Raw genomic sequence first — 21,188 nt, 5'->3', positions numbered from 1 at the left:
TGGAATTCGAAGGTTATTTATTGGTTGAAGAGCGGATACGCTAACCACTCGGCCAACTTACCCGGAAATCTTTAATATTATTTTGTGTTGTCACAACTTATATTTTTGTTTCCTAACCTTCGTATCAAAGGCTTTGATTCCACTCGTTTTAATGTGGGCCTAAACAATTAAAACTACACTTTGTACCAATAATTGTACGAACACTTCAGCAATTTAAAATTGATACCAGCAGGTGAAACCTAATATCCCGTATATATCCACCTTTGGCTTTGATCACCCTTTGAGGGACACTTTCCACTAATGTGCGGCAGACATCAGGTGGAATTTGTCTCCATTCCTACATCAAAGTAGCACTGAGTTCAGCGACAGATCGAGGACGAGCTGCTTTGGACTTTAATCGTCGCTCCAATTCGTCCCACAGGTGGGGTCGAGGTCAGAACTCTGCGCAGGCCAAGGAAGTCGTTAAACACCCATCTCTTCATGCATTCCATGACAGCTGCGCAATTGTGTGTTACAACGCTCTGGAACTCATCACGGATGGTTTATTGCCGATTGCAGCCAGCACCTGTTTTAACACCCTGCTGTCCTCCCTGTCAGTCATTTTCGGCATCACCGCCGAAAATGACTGACAGTGAATGACTAGCGATGACATTTGTTGATCCTATCGCAAACCATTGATTCTGGATGCTCCAGTTGAGCGGCAATGGCACGCATGCACATACCACCACTGTGACAACCCACGATGACATCTCTCTGAGTGAAATGACAAACATCTTTGATTCCTTATGCCTGGAGAATCGATGACGATATCATTACAAAGATGATTTTTTTGTATGAATATTATTAATGATTTCATTAATCTAAAAAAGTTGAAATTAAAAGCATTTTCCTTTCTTTTTTATTATATTACCATTACCACAGTTTAACAATGTTGCCTTTATTTTTACTCGTTGCAATCGGTGAACTGTTAAGATATGTTATCAAAATCAGTGTTTCCCTAACAGGTTTCTTAATTTCTAAAACAAAAGAAAAACAAAGGGACCATGGGGTAATAAATAGATTTAATTTATCACGTAAACCTTTTCGTTACAAATGAATAGAACGTATTTGAATTTGGCAATTTCTTCATTGTTATTACAACATCCAGGGAGATTTACAGTGTTCAATAGTGTACTAAATTACAATGAAGTATAATTTTTATAGTTTAAAAACATCTGGATACCAATTTTGTATTTAAACATTCGAGAATTATCCAAATATACGGATGCAAACCATGACAAACATTGCTTTAAAGCAAACTAAAGCATTTGCATTTTCAAACAGATAAAATAAAAAAGCGGCATTAGTGGTTTAGTGAGTCATCAGATATTTCACATAAGGTACATCGACAAAATTGCCATCTCTGTCTTCGCAAGTTAGGTCAAATCGAAGAAATTTTACACTGTTATCGATATCAGTCCTAGTGACCATTCTAACGACATTAGCCATACTTAAATTGCTAATTTCATTTAGCCTCGATTCAGGCGTTAAACCAAGTGCATATAACATGCACGTGCCGAAATAAATACCGGTAACAGTTAAATTATATTCCTTTTGATAAAAGTGGATCATTTCAGATAGTGTCATTTCTTCCTGAATTAAAAAACTACTCCATAAAGAAAATTTATAATCGTCGATAAATTCCTCCTTAACTGCTATGGGTTCGGAAAATGAAAACAGAGGAAGAGCCAAATTAAAATATCCGTTTTTGTAGAACTTAAGCTCGTTGTATTCTTGAACCACTTTGTACAATTCCAAGCATGCAAGTCCGGCTACTATGCTTGAAGCTGTTGCAATAGCTGGTATTATCTTCCCTGCTACAAGCTTGGTTTGATTACGATCGGCTGGTTCGATATTATAATTTTCGGCTCTGAGATTCGAGGCAGCCACAATAAAAGCTAGATGCAAATTGTTATCTTTATCGAATTCAAGTGGAGTTATTTGACGATTAGCAAAACATCTATAGGATCGAAGGTGCCCCTCTATACACTGAATGGAGTTACTATCGTCCGAGTTGTCACTGACAGACATTTCCTCATCTATGTTGGCTGATTCATCGTCTGCGTCAATTATTTTGATATCCGAACGTGGAACGAATTCGGGGAACTGAATGTCAGCTGTCATTAATGCAATCATCTTCCGATCCTTCTCAGGAACAATTCCATACACCAATGCGCGCAAGTAAGCGGCTGCCACTATATAATCTAAGTGCAGAGGATTGTTTACATCAAAAGTAAGGTAGTGAGGAAAACGTTTTGTCCCTGACCAAAACTCATCTCCTGAAATATTTTTGTAGTCAGCAGGGAATTGGTGGATTAAATGCCTAATCTGGTTACTGTATTTCTCTTCCCAAAGTTGTCGAGCCCAATAAACGCAGTCTTCAAAATTTTGGGGACATTCATCTACTAGAGCATTCTTTATAGATTGCAGCACTTCGAGTGGCCTGCTTCCTGAATCTTGTTTTGTCTTTTGCAAAAAATCAGGATCACTGAGATACTTCGTCGCACTTAGTACCGATTGATTGAACAGTTCCTCAAACTCGTTTCTGGCCCACTGAATCGTGTGCTCAGTGTTATAAGGGAAAGTTTTAAGTGTGCATAATGGAATAGAAGCCTCTGGTGGGTCATGAGAAGAAGAATAAGTTTCTGTTAAGAAAGGGACAATTACTTGCACATTTCCTTTAGTACCAAGGGTACCTGATTCTAAGAGAGGTTTCTGGTGAAGCACACACATAGCATCCATATAGAGTCTTGATTCGACATTGTCAAGGGCGTTAGCTATGACATTTAATGCATCATAAAATTCATCATTGTAAATGTTTTCTGTATTCTTTTCTACTCTATATTGGTGAGCAGTGATCTGAATATCGGGATTCATTTGTTGTATGGCTTTTGCTGCTGTCTCGGACTTACTCTTACCAACGTCATCTAAACGGAACAGAAACTGCCTATTTAGGTTAGATTTTTCGATATTATCATTGTCTGTTACATAAATCATTCCATCTTCACCTGCCGCTATCCCCATCATAGCAAAGTTCTTTAACAACTCACATCCAATAGCTCCTGCGCCTACCACGAAAATCTTCTGAGAGAAAAGTTTTTGCTGACATTCTCTTCCAAATACGCACAACTGAGAATCATAGCGACAACGCATAGGATAAGTTAAATACTCCGACAAGGTGCGTTCTTCAGGTAAGCACTCCAAAGCATCGAAATAAAACCATTGATGAATTGGACTGAACTTTCCACTGCATGCTTTCATGACTTCCTGTGCTGCTATGCCGCCGATTACAGCTTGCATGGGACAAAGATAGCCAGCCGAGATGTAAGCAAATCTTTTCATCAAATCTTCATTGATTTCAACGTCTAAAGATAGAACGAGTTTCGCCAGAGAAGCGAGAGCAAAGAAGTCGTTGGCATCCGAGGCATTCCATGGTCGAGGCAAACGTTCATGCTTACGAAGAAATAAATGAAGTGTCTGAAAAGCAAGATGTAGTTGCAAAGGCCGGTCTAACTTAGCGAAGTCTGATATCACAAATTCTGGTTGTTTTATGGCTTCTTTAATTGCTTTAAAATTAAACGTCTGTGGAATTTTGACTTGTTTAGCAATTCCTCCACGTGTGTACTCGGTTAAATTACTTGTATCTCCAATGCTGAAGCTGTTGGAATTTACAACTGTTATTTTTATAGGTTTGCATTCATTTAGTTCATACATACCCTGTACCTCAGAAAATGTAACATAATCACCATCCTGAAATCCATGCCTTGTATTATCTAAACAAGTAACGATGCCTTCTTTATCCTTGGTAATGCATGAAATCATAGTTGTTAGGGGTTCTTCGCCGGTAACGTCATAAACTGTAAAGTTTTCACCAAAATCACAGAAAATTTGTCCAAAGAGTCCTTTGGTATCGGCTGAAACGAAACACATGTTTTTTTGATGTGCGAATTCTCCTATTTCAACCTGGTCATTAATTGAAGAATTGGTTAATACCACTACATTGAAATGTTGCAGAAGAGCATCTGTTAATTTGCTACTGCATGCTCGTACTGAAACATGTGGATTCAGTTGTGATAAATGACGTACGCATGCTTCCGCTCGATTAAACCCAATATCAGACTCTTTCAAATAAAATTGAGAAGAAAGATCTGTCATTTTACAAGGCTCAGAATCGTGTAGCATAACTAACCCGATTCCGCCAAGGATTAAGTTTTTGGCGATCTCTATGCCAAGCCCTTTCATACCTGAAATGAGTACGCTTGATTTGGATATAGATCTCATGGCTTCTTCCCCGAGTACGTATAACTGCCGCGAATAAAGTTCTTCATCGACGTCAGCAGCTTCCTCCTCATCAGGAGTACACGTACAGGCGTCCGTCTTACATTTTTTTATTGCTGGACTCTCTTCAGCAGACATCTGGAAGTTAAAAAATAAAATAGATAAATAAATAATGATGACAGCTTAGAAAACTAACCTATAGCAAGCTGTAAAGTAATACCTCCAATGCAATTTCTTGAATTGAAAATACTGAGTTGCATGAAAAAAATCAACAAACAACTATTTACTTTTAATTGTTGTTTGTTGATTTTTTTTTATTTACTTTTAATTGCTATTTGTTGTCGATAAAAATAAGTAACAAACATGCAAAAATCCAATACAATTATAAAAAGATATGGTCTGGTGTAAAAGATATTCTTGGACAGTGAGACCATTTATTTCATAACAACTAAATCCAGAACCAAATTTTATATTCGATATGATTTTGTATCATTTTCTTACTAGAAGGATCACACTACAATGAAATTTAAGATAGCTCAACAAATTTCAGTACACATCCAAATAAGAAATTTGAATAAAATCTTCCGTTCGGAGTGCTTGCGAAACGCATCTAAAAGGTTCACGAGAAGATATGAATGTGCGTTTCATTCAAAATCTTGGATGGGTGATGAGAATAATGCGAAGAAGGATAAAAACATATATAAACGGAAAACTGGAATCAAGCTATTTCTATCTGATTATTACCTCTCGGCGAACAATAAACTCAGTTTAGGGGTTGTCTAAAAAACGAAATATGCGGTAAATGACGACATATTCGCAACGTATGCTGCTTTTTTTCCTTGGTGAGACATTATGATTTATTATGTAATGCGGGCTAACGTTTAGTACTGTAGGGAAAAAACGTTTCCATATTACACATCATTTAATAATTTTTCCGTGATTGAACTTTTGCATTTCATCAACGTAAATAAATAATAGTGCCAACTTAGAAAACTAGCCTATAACATGGATATAGCAACTAAGAAAAATTAAGAAGAAATAATAAGAAAAAGATCGTAATTTCTTATGCTGAGGTATCAGAAATGTTCTCCCTACGGGAGATACGCAGTCAATACTTTTAACTAATTAGTGTTTATAATTAACTGTGATTTCTCTTCCGTGATTTTACTTGTTCTACAAATAGTAAACTACTAAATAAGTCAATCAATTCGATTACACCAAAGAAACTAAAAGTTTGCATGCGATGAATGTGATCATCTCTGCAAATTGTTTGGCTGGTTTGCATGTTTGTGGGATGAAAACGTTGTGGAATTGCGTAAAAACTCCTTTACTTTTTTACTTAAACTAATTCAGTTTAAGTTAAAAAAAATCACCTAAAACGTTCCTATTGTACTACGAGAGAAATTAAACTCAGGTATTTCCAACTACGACGCGGTGTCGCTTCCGAAGCTGCTACTTAGTAATAACAATAAGTAGCAACCTCCCCTCGACTAGGATAAGTATCATACCCTGAACAATATGAATTACCTGTCAAAAATAAACAACCAAAATCTGGTCGTCTGCGCTCATAAGTAAAATATCAAGCATTAGTAGTCAGCATTATTACTTGAATAATCGTTTACGTAAAAGAACCTCTGTGGCTGAATTGTTTCACCGCACATCAATTGCCTGCGAGAAAGATGGTTCAAATCTCATCTACCAGAGAAGGAATTTTTGTTCTAATGCCAATGTTTGCTTGATAGCTGCTTTTACCCTGCGTGGATTAAAATAACGCATTTGTTTATTGATCTATATAACCTTATAACATTTTTGGAGCTTCCTCTTAAGTCCTGAGTCCAAATATCTATCATTAAGTCATGTAACAAATATCAATCATAGAGTCCGAGTATTAGACTTAATATGAAAAAATAATGTTAGAGAGTTAGAGACATAAACATAACCAATAAGACATTTCGCAACTTACCTACAGCGGAACATAAAATATTATTGTATACGTTTCATAACTTAGCTCACTCCAATCTTATACAAGTAATCCACCAACAGAGAAAGATTACACACTACTGCTCTGAAAATCAAATACAACTCTTTCTTTTTCATACAGTATAACATAAATTTAATAAACACGACAGTTGCTAACACAACTACTGTTTGACATAACGAACGTTTCAAAGAGAATTTTATGGCAATCCCACTTCCAAAACTTTGGAAGTGGGAATGCCATACAAAAAAAAAGAATGGTACCGATAGCAAATCACAATTATTGAAGTAGTATCTTAATTTTTGATCATGGTAAATGCACTGCTCTCCACTCACATCATTATTCCTTCAAGATCCATCTAGCATCGAGAAATTATGGTTGACCTTTAATTCTGGTAATTGAAAATGAACATAACGTTAAGTTGGCAATGCATTTGAAGCATAAAGAATGTGTTTCATGACTATTACGTTCAAAGCAACTAGTATTTTATTTATTTTTAAAAATAAGTTAAATAATAACGCGCTTGAAGTACACCAAGTCCGTTTTACACATAAACGATCGTATTCTCACAGTTGATAATGGCCGTTGAAGTAATAATTTATACTTGTTCGATTGTCACGAAGAGACAGTTTTATTCCTTTTTGCGCCACACTGACCACAGATATATTCTCTGTTATTACACTCTTGTACATATTATCCACTCATATTTCAGTTAGTCTTATCATTTTTTCTTTTTCTTTCTTTGTACAAAGCGAAGTATGTGTTGCTAACTCCTATGGCTGCAATAATTTTCAAGCGACTGGAAATCGGATGTGAGCAGTTTTCTGTTATTGGTATTTCTTCCTTACATTTTTCTGTTAAAATTGCTTGAATATAAATCACGGGCAATAAATTCTGAAACTCACTGAGTACAGAAGCAGAAACAATTCAGGTTAGTTCTTTAAATGAAAGGGGAGTTTTATTTACGATGTTGTTTCAGAAAGAGATTTCTGATTTCTTACTTTTTCCTTCATTGTAAATAGTTTTGCTAGAAACAATACTAAAAAAAGTAAAACATTTCTTTGCACTGAAAAACCACAAAATAAAGCTTTTTCTTCATCACAGTTGCTCATTTCTTTGTTTTAAAAAAAAACAAACGATTGATAAAAAGAATCTAATTAAGCCGTGATTATAATTAAGGATAACAAAAACTTTCACTGCTTGTTCGTTGATTGATGTTACGTCTTTTTAAGCTGCTCATTTGAGTCTATTGCTAGTTTCAAAGAGGAATTGATGAAGTAATGGAAACATGCATAATACTTCAGGATAAATTTCCTGTCTTCGAGTGCTTTTATTGTTTTCGATAGGCGTATTTATCTACCGCTATCTGAGCGATCTCCAGTACTAATTACTAAGACTAAAAAGCGATTAAATATGGTTAGAAATTAGGGAAGTCGTTATGTCATTCGATTAACGTTGTTCGGCTAATTATACTTCTGGCAACTAACTGATAACCTTGCAATCCCAGATGGTATGGACATTAAATAAATTTGCATTTATTTTTCGTTTTATTTAAAACCTTCCGATTAGCCTAAGGATTATTTGGTAAAAAACATAACGGAACATTTTCAAATGTTTTTGTTTTAAAGATAGAAGTTTAAATCGAGTTCCTAGAGCCCGTGAAAAAACATTACGTTTAAAGACTGCATCCAACTGATTTATATTATTGTGCCAACTTACAATATATTTTCGTACATTCTAACTTACTTTTAAAGGTACTGGACCATTTAAATAACTGGGTGAATATAAAAGCACTTTCGATTTGGAAGAATTCCAAAAAATATCTACATATGGCCACACCCTGATCTTCAAAACTGTTCTTTGCTTTTCCGAAACAGACAAATATGACAAGTAAAAAAAACAAAAAAAAAAACAACTGTCATGTAGAATGAAGTTTTGGTTAGTTTTCATTTATGAAAGGGTTTTAGAAACTGAATGCACTCTAGAATTTGAAAAAAAAATAATAATTAGCGGAAAAGGAAAGAAAACGAAAGATTTCAATATATTTTCAACATCCTCTGTGGATGTTTACAAAATCTAAAATATATATATCGAAACACGTCAGTGCAATGTTCTTTGTGTGTACTTACTAAAATTTCCAGGAAATTTTACCGTAGATAGGTTTCGTATGTATCGCATTGCAGATCCGAGTGTTTGGCGGATTTCAGAAATTTTCGTATTCCTAAAAACGGAACGTTACATGCAAATTTTACAGAAAAAAATCATTAAGCAGTGCCACTTGTTTCCATTAGAGAACGTATACAAAATTAAACAACTAATAGACTACATACATGTATATACCGGAAGGCAACCCTAGTGCATGCTTAAAAGAAAGAGACCAGAGAAAGAGAGAAAATGGAAACTATTGAGAGTAGATGCGAAAAGAAGTTCAGACTTTATGAAATAAATGTCTGGACGATAAATATTTCAACCATAATGAAGTTACATCTGATCAAACAGCAGGAAATGAACGTTCGGAACGACTCAGACAATGCAGTAGTCGACAAATCGAAAGTTACATAATCTGGAAATCCCGTCAGACCAAACATTGAATTGTTTGGCTACTCCAAGCTTCCAATAAGCAGATAGTGGTCCGTAATGAGTAATAAAATTTACGTGCCATTTGAAAACATTCACTTTACAATTAGACGTGGAACTATAATCCCATGTCAGTTTTTAATTAGTACTGAATCACAGAGTGAGTACCATTTAACTCTACTTTGACAGTTATGTTTTGAGATCACTCTAACAAATCGACCTTACGTGAATGTGTTAGAATGATCTCAGTGAGTGTTAAAAACTGCGCTTCAACCAGCCAGATGGATCCATTTTCCTGTTAACATTGTCTTGTCCACTGACGTTTAATTAATGAAATATCACGAAGTTATCTGTAGATACTTAGTTTGAAGTATTCAATAATAGTTTCTATTCATTTTCTTCTCAGTCCTTTTGTGTATTATTATTATTATTCCTCCAATCGTCTTCCAAGCGAATTGGTACGCTTCATTCTTCCAACTGTTGTGTTCGTTTTCCCATATTTTTTTAAATAGAAAAGAAAAGAAAAAAGACAACTAGCATTTCAATTTAGTTCGTATTTTGCGTTTTCATTTCTTTCAGCTAATTCTGTTAATCATTCTGAGGCAATTCATCTCATTTCCTCTCTTTTTTCCCCTTTTGGTGTATTTCTTAAATTCTGATGAAGAAATAATTATTCACTCTGTGAAAATAGCCACGTCATCGATATATTTAACCAGGCTTATTTTATTTACTTTAGTTTTGATCGCTATTATTTTTGCTACTTTCTCCTCTCATACACTTCTTATAAAAGATGTTAAATAACTAAGGCACAAGATAACACCTCGGGGGTATCTTCCCTTTTTAATATACATATCTCATTTATACAGTATTAAGTATTTCATGGTCACTTAGTTTACCTATGAAATTCAATTAGAAACGTATAAGTTTTCTCATTTTCATTCATTTTAAAGTATTTGTATGAGATGGCATTGTGGCACTACCAAGTGGTCACTTACGCTTGGATCCGCCGACAGTTCGTCGGCATGAAACGTTCAGATTTCGATCTTAGTTTCGCTTACTGGCTGAAAAAAAAAATAAATAAAAAAGTAAGGGATTTTTATCCCCTTAACTTATCAACCTCGCCAGAAAAATAGCCGTTTAGCTTTTCATCATTGTCTATCTCTATCAAATCATTTCATTTTCAAGTATAAACGTTTAATTCTTAGATCTGCTATTCTACTGAATGAAATTACTGCATCAATTATGCCTCTAACGCGTCTACACACACACAGCTGTTTTTCAACCATAATTTCTTCGTATTTTTTAAATGTCCCTCGGTGTCATTCTGAGACTTACCACAACTTTTTTTTTACTGTTAATACATATGTTATGATTCAGTAAAGTCAACATATAAGCTGTTGTCTTGTAAATTTGATCTTGAATAAAGTAATAAATCACAACTAAAATTAAGGGTAAAGTGCTCCGAATAGTCTGTTGTGGAAACATCTTGATGACTTAAGTATAAAGAGCTAATAAGCTTCATTTCGGCAATGAAAACATTACTTAGATTAAGGGGATATTAAATCCCACATAGTTTTAAAACCGAATAAGAAACTCAAAGATTGGAATCAGAGAGTTTCTTGCCGAATATAGACAACTATAAAGTATCGGCGACACTAGCGTTAGCAAATGCAAGTGATCCTAGTACGTAGTACAATACCGGACGACTCATTGCAAAGGTGGAGGAAGTTCAGATCGCTATTCTTAGGTATTTTCCATAATGTAAAAACACATTTCCTAGGAAATGTATGCTGTTATTACATTATGGAGGGGGTCACTACCCAGACCGGTTTCAGCCTTTTATGAGGCTTCATCAGTGAGTAGCTAGACCTAATACCAAAGTGTATAGCGAAAAGAACTTAAATACTCTGCGAACGAGTTATCCAAACAGGTGCAACCATTAAATTACTTAAGTATAAAGAGCTAATAAACTTCATTTCGGCTTTTTTGAGGCAGATGAAGCCTCAAAAAAGGCTGAAACCGGTCTAGGTAGTGACCTCCCTCCATAATGTAATAACAGCATACATTTCCTAGGAAATGTGTTTTTACATTATGGAAAATACCTAAGAATAGCGATCTGAACTTCCTCCACCTTTGCAACGAGTCGTCCGGTATTGTACTACGTACTAGGATCACTTGCATTTGCTAACGCTAGTGTCGCCGATACTTTATAGTTGTCTATATTCGGCAAGAAACTCTCTGATTCCAATCTTTGAGTTTCTTATTCGGTTTTAAAACTATCTGGGATTTAATATCCCCTTAATTTAAGTAATCTTGATGACATTTTAAACACAGTTCTGCTGTTCCATATAATACTTTCCCACAATATCACAACTAGGCCTTCCCCTAACAGAGCACTGGATTTCACCTAAATAGCATGAAAAAGTCATTATTTCTTCACTAACTGAGCTCTAAGAGAGACAGCGTTCCCCCTCACAAAAAAATTTAAAAAAAAATAAAAAAACATTTATTTTTCACTACATGAAATAAATCTACCGCAGTATTCTCGATGCTTTCAGGGTATCAACTATTGAATCGTCGCCTCATCTATATTCATCCTAGAAAATCTCGTCCAATCAGAGTCATCTTATCTCCGTATTCCCAACTCAAGCCTACTACAGCAATGTTTGGTGCAGGCAAGTCGAATGAAATATTACATTAGTCTATGCAATACGCAATCGTCTTTCGAGAAAGTGAACGTTCCGTGATGTCCCCTTATCCTCAATACCAAAAACCCAATAAAATAAAATAAAATAAAAAAAATGAAATCAAAACTCTCCATATACAAGCGATCGAAGCAAAACACTACATTGAATTATACGCCATGATCATATGTCATAGGCCAAATCACCTATACATCCTTACCTAAGAAAACGTTTCCGATTAGAAGCGATCAGCCATAAATTCGTCAATGTTGCGCATTCTTCCCTCATTCGATTTCGAGATTTCAGTTACAGCAGTGTAATGAACACCTACAGACACGTAATTACCATTCAAAACACAACAGGGATTATTCAAGTGCTTACGTAGATCCAGCGAAGGCTTCTGAATAGAGAGACGGACAGAAAAGAGAGAGAGAGAGAGAGAGAGAGAGAGAGAGAGAGAGAACAAGAATTCTCGAAGTCACAAGCGCCTATTGAAAGTGCAGCATGGTATGAAATGATAACATGGTGAAAAATAAAATTTTTTAAAAAAAGGTGATCCACAAAAAGAAACGTTCCAACTAGTACTTTTTTCGAACTGGATCATGAGTACACAGAGCCTCCGTGGCGCAGTCAATCGTTTTCAGCGGGGGGGGGGGGGGTTGAATAGGCGAAGAGAGTATGCACGCAGTTCGGAATATGAATGACGTTACATCACTTGCACTATTATATCGTTTTTCGTACTAGAGGATTTTGTAGCGAGATCCGATTTCTGCACATGTGAGAATAGGCAGTTGCATTAAGTTGTGTGATGTCGAACAAGCACTTAACATCTTCTTCGTATCATCTTGAATACACAAAAATTTGGCACTGTGCGTGCAAAACAACTGATAAATGTTCACAAAACTCATCGAATGAGTGCAATATGATTCGTTCGAAGGATTGCAGTTGTTATAGTGCAATGTTACGTGAGACGAAACTTCGTAATCGTGGAAGTTTCGTCAGTTTGATATTCGACTCAGTGATTTCCATCTCTCTCTTTTGAAGAAGCATCTGGTTGGAAAACCTGCTGCAACTGACGGCGATGTGCAGTACGCTGTCGTTTCTGGGTTAAATGCACTTAACCCCGAGTTCTTATATGTCGAAGCCGATGTCATGGTTCCAAAGAAAATGCATAAACATCTTTGATGAATATGTACCAAAATCACTATGTGTAATATATGAATGTGTATCAGAATAAATTCCATCACAATAAAAGTGTTTATTACTTCTTCTTCTTCTTCTTTTTTTTGATAATGCCTTATTTTACATTCTCCCCAATATTTTCACACCATCCTTCCACCCTATCGCAATACCTCTTTATATGTTAATTTCTCCACTGCACTTCTCCGCCAGCAAGCCTTACCTCTGACCCACAGCAATGATTATCTATATTCCGAAGCATCTCTTTCAAACTGAATTCAGGTATGAGTTTAACTTTTCTTTACTAATTTAGTAAACTGTGAGTCGGAAAGGATGTAGTGACAATCGCTAGCCTAGAAGGAATGTGTCGTATAAATATTTTCACAATACATAAATCAACGTTAAGTATTATATTCTGGATAATTGCTGGATCAATTAATCTCTTAAATCCAATGATCAATTCCTTTCTGCTTATAACATGTGCAGTTAATTTTATGCTATTTGTCGTCATGAGTTAATAATTCAGAGCATAGCAAGAACAGCCCTGTTTTATCTTTCCTTTTAACACGACATCCATTATATGTTATCTATCGAAACTTAGAAAATAACATACCAAACGTTCTCAGGTATATACTTTGATGATTCTTTCAAATTATGGAAGGTCGACAAAGTATTTTCACAATTCTTAAATATATAACTTTAATGTTTAAACAACAGTAATGAGATATTTTTCATAATATTGCCATAATAATCATCATCACATTAATTGCCTCGCTAGATTATCTTGCATTTGACCTGCAGGAAAAACTTGGCAAAATTCTTCATCTTTCAGTTTCGTTATGCAAGCATTGCAATTGTACAGGGAACATTCGTCATGCATTGAACTGTTAATATCTTTTAATGAAGGACAAACCTGCCATGCATTTATCAAATACTTGAGATCGTAATATCCTTTAGGAGATGACTTTTATTTGAGATAATAATGAACCATTGAGTCAGATTTGTTTAGTGGCTTGTGGAGCATAATGTTAAGGATTAAACTGACCAGAGAAGATGAGCAAGTCATCTTCTCTGGTCAGTTTAATCTTTAACTTAATCCTTAACCTTCATGAGAATCTTTGAGATTGTATTAGATCTTAGTTCGATGGAATAACAGTCCACTACATCTCATTACCACACGAGAGCTTTACAGAAGTATGAGTGCAACAGAAGTAACTTGAAACTCAATCTGGATAATTTTTCAAAATCCATGTCAAATTCAAATGTTACTAGAAGCATGTAGAAAGCTACAATACTTAAGAAGATTAAAAAAAAAGCTCTCTGTTTTCAACGTTCATTGTTTCTTTAAAATTATCAATAGCAGGGTGTACTTCACAAAATAAAAAGGAGAGTTTTCACTTTGCGACGCACCGTAAAGCAATTTGAAATTCGGGGTATAAAGAAAGCATGACAAATGTCGAGTTGGGCTGCTTTTTTTTTTCGCAAATTCTCTTTGAAAGCTTCGCATGTGTCTAAGTTTTAGAGCTTCACGCTTGATACAAATGCGTGGAAGAGAAAACTAAATGGAAGTAGCAGCAATTCTTGTAGTGATAAAACTTTACTTTAGTCTCTAACTAATAAAAATGTCAACGACCATTAAATCAGCCTCTATATTCTCCATAATAATTTTCACAGCGCCCAAATCTTTTTATTCGGTGCTCTGGTCTCTGAAATGGACACAAATAAATAAAAACTTAATTAAATAAAATAAAATGTTCGCTTTTATTTTTACTTATTATCAAGGTGAGCTAATTAAGCTATTCGTCTGTTTACGAGCTGTCCTCAAATAATTACGTATCCTGCTCTTTGAATTATCATAATGTTAACACAAATTTACTAATGACTCATAAATACTGGTAGTGTTTTGGCGTATATTATTCGTAGCCTGGGATATTAAACTCAGAGAATCTCAGCAGATGTTGAGAAAAATCTGAATCATGCATACACACAGTACATGTGTGTGTGTGTGTGTGTGTGTGTGTGTATATATATATATATATATATATATATATATATATAACTGATATTTTTAATCAGATCAAACGATCGCCTGCGATCTTGTTCTAGTTTATTTCTTTCCACTTCTAAATTTATCTACAGCGCATTAGACCCTGCTGCTTTTACATAGTATTACGTTTTTCGTATTATATGTAAACAATAACATACCATCTGAATATATTATATGATGTAAATTTTGTCGTTTACTGTCATTCTTATGTTTTCAGGGACTCTTTTACTAGTTCCTCCATCTAAAGGTTAAACAAATATGATTGAAAGTGCATCTCTGCATGATACATCTCTCTCAACAAGTATTTCAACTGGAATATAATTTTATATTTCAACATTAATAATTCTTTGTTGTTTTTTATTTTCTGGAGTCTCCTCCCTTTTACTAAACTTTTTTTCATAATTTTCAGTGATCTATGCAAATTTCCGATATTTTAAAACTTCACCTCAGATTGCCTGTTTTGTCTTGTCTTTCATTTTAGAATTATAGGTTGAAGTGTTTTTGAAAGTTCTTTTATTATGTTGTATACTAATTTTGTATGTAGCATTCTGTCATATATCTGCTTTATGATTTTTCCAACTTGATTTTTCTTCTCTACATTTAGATGTAATTTTATTTTATTTTTGTATTATTTCAGTAGTAAGTCAATTATTACTTAGGTCTCTCAGTTTTCTGTAATGTTCTTGCATATAGTACTGAATCTTTTACCTTTTTCCCCAAAATTCTTCTGTGATTTCAAAGGTCAAGGTTCCTAGTTTATAATTAAATTTTTCTTAAAATATTTTGTATATAGGAGTTTTAATTTTGAGGTGTCAAGTCTTAGAAATCTTTCCCTATTATATTGAACTTAAGCTTTATTTTCTGGTAAAATTTTATCAGCAAACGAGTATCCATTTTCTTTCAGATTTTTGCATTTTGGAATGGTGTTTTCTATTTTTTGTTGACTACGATACAATCAATACACTTGTTAGTTTTGCCATCAGGTAAGATCCATTGTACATTTGTGGCTCTCTCTATGAAAGGAAGAAGAATAAGAAATAGCAGTAGCAATAAGCTAAAAAGAAGAATAAGGAATAGCAGTAGTAATTAGCTATCCTACTGTCTCGCAAAAATTCACGTATTCAGTCGCCTGTTTGATTCCTAGTTGTAAAACACTGCACCGTTGGATCAGCGATTGCAATATTTCATGTGGCCTTCTGTTTGACTACGAAACGGTCAGAGACCGTTTTGACCAGAACTTTGAGAAATGAAGTAAACGAGAAATTCAACATTTAGAAAACCCTCAGATTTGAATTTGTACAAAAAAGAAGTAAAATGAGGTAATAAATCAGAGGAATGCCAGATAATTTTGCTAATATAAAAAGCTTTGAATAATAAAACGGAAGAAGAAAAAAAAAACTGAATACATTGAAATGAGACAAAGAAAACTGTTAGGAATCCAAGCAATATAGAGGAACTATATTGCTTGGATTGTAAATCCAAGCAATATAGTTCATAAATGTAGCATAATAATCGTTTCATAAGTAGGATGTAAAAAAAAATACATTTATAACCGATTTTTTTATTGAAAGTGAGTTAACTGGTCTTATATGGTGGCTACTAGACTTTTCTACAAGAGAAAATTGCCCATTTATCCGCAAGCACACGCGCACACGCACACGCACACACACACAAAAAAAAACAGACAATGGAAATAGAATTACCCAATATATCATTACGAAAGTCAAGTGTATAAAATGCCAAATCAATTAGCTGTAATTGTCGTCATATAAAGCAAGTTGGGATGGAATGAAAAGTTACAGCGGGATAATAATGATGCTTGCACTTGTGCAACACGTTGTACCTAGGATTCACATTATTTTCAAGTCCCTTGGAGGGAAATTCGTAAATGTTAACACTGTCGATATTGAGAAGCTTTTAAACATCACTACCCAATTTACTTAATTGAACTCTATTACGACCTGACTTCAATATTGTATTTTTGAGTAATTCACTGACTTGTTTCCTATTCATCGTCATTTTCGTAAACAACGGCAAACTGAAATCAGCACACGATGCACGTTGTCTTCTCATTACCTGAAGGAAGTGATCGAGGCTAACAAATGGAAATGGGAACAGCGAAGAAACAATGCGCTCGTGAGAAACTCATTAAGATAATTAGCATAGCGTAATTAGTGTGTGGTGACAGAGCAAAGATAATAAGATAGTTGACTTTCGCAAAGACTACGGTTAAATTTGTTGGGAAATAGGAGTTGATTCCTTTAGTGGCATTTGTCACATTGCCTACGCTTGTGGAAACAATATTTTGGAGGAATATTATAGGCTCTTCTTATTTTTAATTCGGCAATGCAAATTTGTCTCTGTCCAAGGTCACTTGTCCACTGTCGAAATACTTTGTCGAATGCCAAATACAGCCATCATTTTGAATGACCCATCGAAGTCGCATTAATTGCTTCGATTGTTGAAAATGATCGAGACGTCAGCGACACTTCAATGCTTGATAGATATAGGGCGGGTAGGAAAAAAGGTTCTGGTTAGTACGATGAATGTCTCAAACATACAATATACCTTGTTTGATCTGCTAAAAGCTATAGTTTGGATGTTATGCGACTTTTTACGCGGGTTTGGCATTATCGCTGGCATTCGTTGGAATATATTATACTTTCTAACAAGCTTTGCACCCTATGTCAATTATAATATTTTCCCGAATAAATTATTAGTCGAATTAGTTCATTACTAGTTCTAGTCATGGCGGGAGATCTTTCCATCGTACATAACAATAGATATCACACTTCACCAACAGCGGTCCGTTGGAACAGTCTTTGAATGCTGCACATTTACAACACACTTCAGTAACATATTCCAGTCATTCTCTATACAGATAATTTAGATCTTATTCCCATGTTCACAACAACAACACCTTTATAGAGCTTCAAGGAATGGATGTTTGTTTTTTCATCATCCGCTGTCCTGCACAATAGCCTTACACCTACCGCAAAGTTCCTCCCACCAGCTCAGGTCTTCATATCGTCTCTTCTCCATCTCCCCTTAATCATCAAGCTCGGTCATCAATTCCCTCAGTTGTCCTTATGCTCAAGTTTCCAGTTCTGACACCAGCTTAGTTGCTCATCTCTGGATCCGATCCTCTCCGTTGTTTGCATATCTTTTAAACATCCTCAAAATCAGATCTCTGTATGGTAAACGATGTGTGGCGCAATCAATGCCTTGTATAATGGCAATTTTTATATCAGTCCTGCACATGAGCGGTTACACAACTTACAGCACAAATTCCACAAAAATTGTTCTTTGGAATAGTTTTCTTCACACGGTTTGCCGAGAAGACGGATTGAAAGAGGAGGAAAATAAATTGGTTCTGTAACTTAGAAACTAAACTGTAGGGATGTGTGACCAGCAGCTGCTCGTTTTATAGACTTAAAGGAAAGTCGAAGAATGGTTGCGAGTTCGACAGGACAGTATCCATGAAAATACTTGCACAAATGACATAAGGCAGAAACCAAACATTCTATCAGAAACTGACTGGAGTTAGTCTCAGTCAGTTTCTTAGAGAATGTTTGGAATCTACTAATGTTAGAACAGTATTGAACAATTGGGTGGATTTTTATATTTACAAAATGTAAGTAGTAGCAGCAGTATAAGGAAGAAATTACTGGATACACTAATTTCTTAACTGTACTATTACTGCTAGGATACCCAAGTTTTTGCAGGTTATAGATGTGATGTGCTTGTAGGTAGAGGCTAGAGCTATAAGCAAGTTCAAGATGAAATACTTGATTTCTATAGAAATCTGGATAGAAAATCAAAAATAAACGCGTGGTGATAAATTTATTACGAAAATGTAGCTGTGTATTGAATTAAATGAAATTCAATGCAAAGAATGTCAGAGATCAGTGTTGAGGATATTAGATATTGAAGATTTTACACACCATGTTTTAATACCACAAGGGTTATCAAATGAAGAAGTGGTATGCAATATACTTTACTCAGCAAAACTATGAATAAGATATGAGGACAGCGAGAGAAAATGAGTTATGCACAGAAGGAAGCGCATTGACAAAATCGAGCCATTGTGGTACTTCGGCATTGATGGGGAAATTTAGAGAGGAAGCATCTAGCATTACTGACCAACCAGAGAAGAAACTAGCAATCGAAGTGAAGTCGGACAAGTCAGTAGTTGGGTAAGTAGACCTCTACACCAGATCCGAAGAAAAGAATTAGAAATGTCAAAAGTAATCACTTTAGTTTCTCAAAACCTTTACATTACCTACATTAAAAGGCAGATTAATGTTGACTAGATGTTTGAAACAACGATAATGGAACCATATTGGTAGTTATTGAATAATTTGTATTCATTTGTATTTTATTCCTCCAGATGATAAAAAAGTTAAATACAGGTTATCGTTCCATTACTTTAAGAACTTAGGAGAGAGCAATGAAAAAATAATTTAATGGTAGGCTTTAATCTACTTTTTGGTGTGGACTGCCTATCTCCGTGCTGTAGGATAGACGCTAGACAGTATGAAAGGCAGCAGCCAGGATTCTTCTGATATCTTTCTGATGATAGCCACAGGAAATATGTTTTGGTCATCTGTACAAGGGGGTGATACCAGAAGGTTATTCTTATCTTTGGGTGATGTTATGATTGTACCTATATGTCAGAGATGGGTGGAAATGTGGAACGGCACAACTTGTCGAAGAACCATAAGGCTTGCCCATATTATTGCTGGAGGCACCTTTTTTACATTCGACTCTTTCAAAGTCAGATTTACTTTTGTTGACGATCCTTTTGCCAACAATAAAATAACGTTACATTTTCATCCTTATTTTCTTTCGATTTTCAGTGTATAACTTAACGGACGATTTAATTGAAATCCGACTTTATAAAACATCGATGTCATTCTTCTGCTTACTAACAACAGCACAGATTTCAATAAACACACAGAAATTCTTCAAACTAATATTATTACACAAAAACACGCTAAAAGAAAATAATAAATTTATCCTTTATCTAGCTCACTCAATTCTGTCACCCACACGCCAAGTGCTACATCAAATTCATATAAACAATGTCTGATCTCTCTATATATGTATATATATAAACTCTTTTTATCAAGCTTTTTATCATATCTCGGTGGAATTCATGAGATGAAGCAATGAGATTGATCGACTGACGATTTAACCAGTCACAGATCAACCGATCGCCTGCAATACTAGTGTTGGCAGTAAGAAGTTCGCGTCAAAAGTTTACCATTACTAATGAAAGGCTGCATTGCTGTAATGATATCCTGTAGTATATGGATTTTTCATCATATAGTAACATTTTGCTGATGAGTTCCCAAGTTTAATACACACTGTATAAGTAGTTGAAAGAAAAAAATGATTTTTCTTTGGTTAGGTATTTTTTAAGAGGATGAGCCAGTCAATCTCAAATAGTGATGAAATGTTGTTCTATCCAAAAAAGCAGACCAATTGGTTTGAGAACACACAAAATCAACATAACGCATGAATGCCTGAGAGTGTTATTGCCTTAGAGTTAATACAAAACAACACCTCGCCTACATACTCATATAAACTGTTCAAAATAATATTGGAATATCTACCAGAAATGCGTAAAAGATCCTGAAAGAAAGAAATTATCGTCAGGTTCTGTCACTATCAACTGTCGGTCGATAAAGATAAATCCCAACTTTTTCGAAGCCTTAAGAGGACATAAGTTTAAAACAACGTGGTCTTAAACTTGTATTCTCTGACCGTAGTACGTATTCAACTAGGATCAGGTTTACACGCATAAATAATGTGATACCAATTATATGAAACGAATGAGTTATTAGATCGTAAATCATTCTCTCACTCGAAAAAAAAATCTATAAAAAACTAGGGATCATAAACAATCGTATGAAAAACAAAAGGAAGTTTGGAATGCCATTTTTGTATATGCTATAGACATAATCTGTTGTGTCTACTTTTTATCTTACGATGATTTGACCGCAAACAAAACTGAAATAACTAGACAAATTTTAAAAAAAGATCCTAAATACTAAATTTCATTAAATACTAGCAGCCAGACAGAAACGTTTGTTATTATTTCGAATTTACGAGTTTTCGATAAACAAGTTTCCGTATGCCAGTTGGAAGAACAACGCGACGTACACCTCTGTTGGAAAACATTTCTTTTGATTCTTATCACGTGATCGTTATATGGGCTTTTTTAAACTGGCAGTGAGTTAGTTATCTTGTTTCCTAAAAAAGGAAGGACAGTTACTTTTCATCCCGGAAACGCTCGTTGTTCCTCCTACTAAACAGGAAAACAAGGTCCGAGAACATCAGGAAGTAACACAAAAGAATAAATTTGAGAGGAGAGACAGATTAGTGTTTGTGGAATAGTCAC

General features: G+C 34.9%; 1 pseudogene; it reads right to left on the bottom strand.

Annotated features, from left to right (window-relative positions):
• Nucleotides 1-1,350: 1,350 nt before the first annotated feature.
• Nucleotides 1,351-21,188, bottom strand: part of LOC150100040 (ubiquitin-like modifier-activating enzyme 1 pseudogene) — a 71,517-nt pseudogene continuing 51,679 nt past the window's right edge.

The sequence above is a fragment of the Typopeltis vanoorti genome, chromosome 13 (assembly GCF_054136105.1).
Source record: "Typopeltis vanoorti isolate ZY-2024b chromosome 13, IOZ_Tvanoo_1.0, whole genome shotgun sequence".
Taxonomy (NCBI): Eukaryota; Metazoa; Arthropoda; class Arachnida; order Uropygi; family Thelyphonidae; genus Typopeltis; species Typopeltis vanoorti.
The sequence above is the reverse complement of the archived record's forward strand: the minus strand, read 5'-3'. Positions and strand labels throughout refer to the sequence as shown.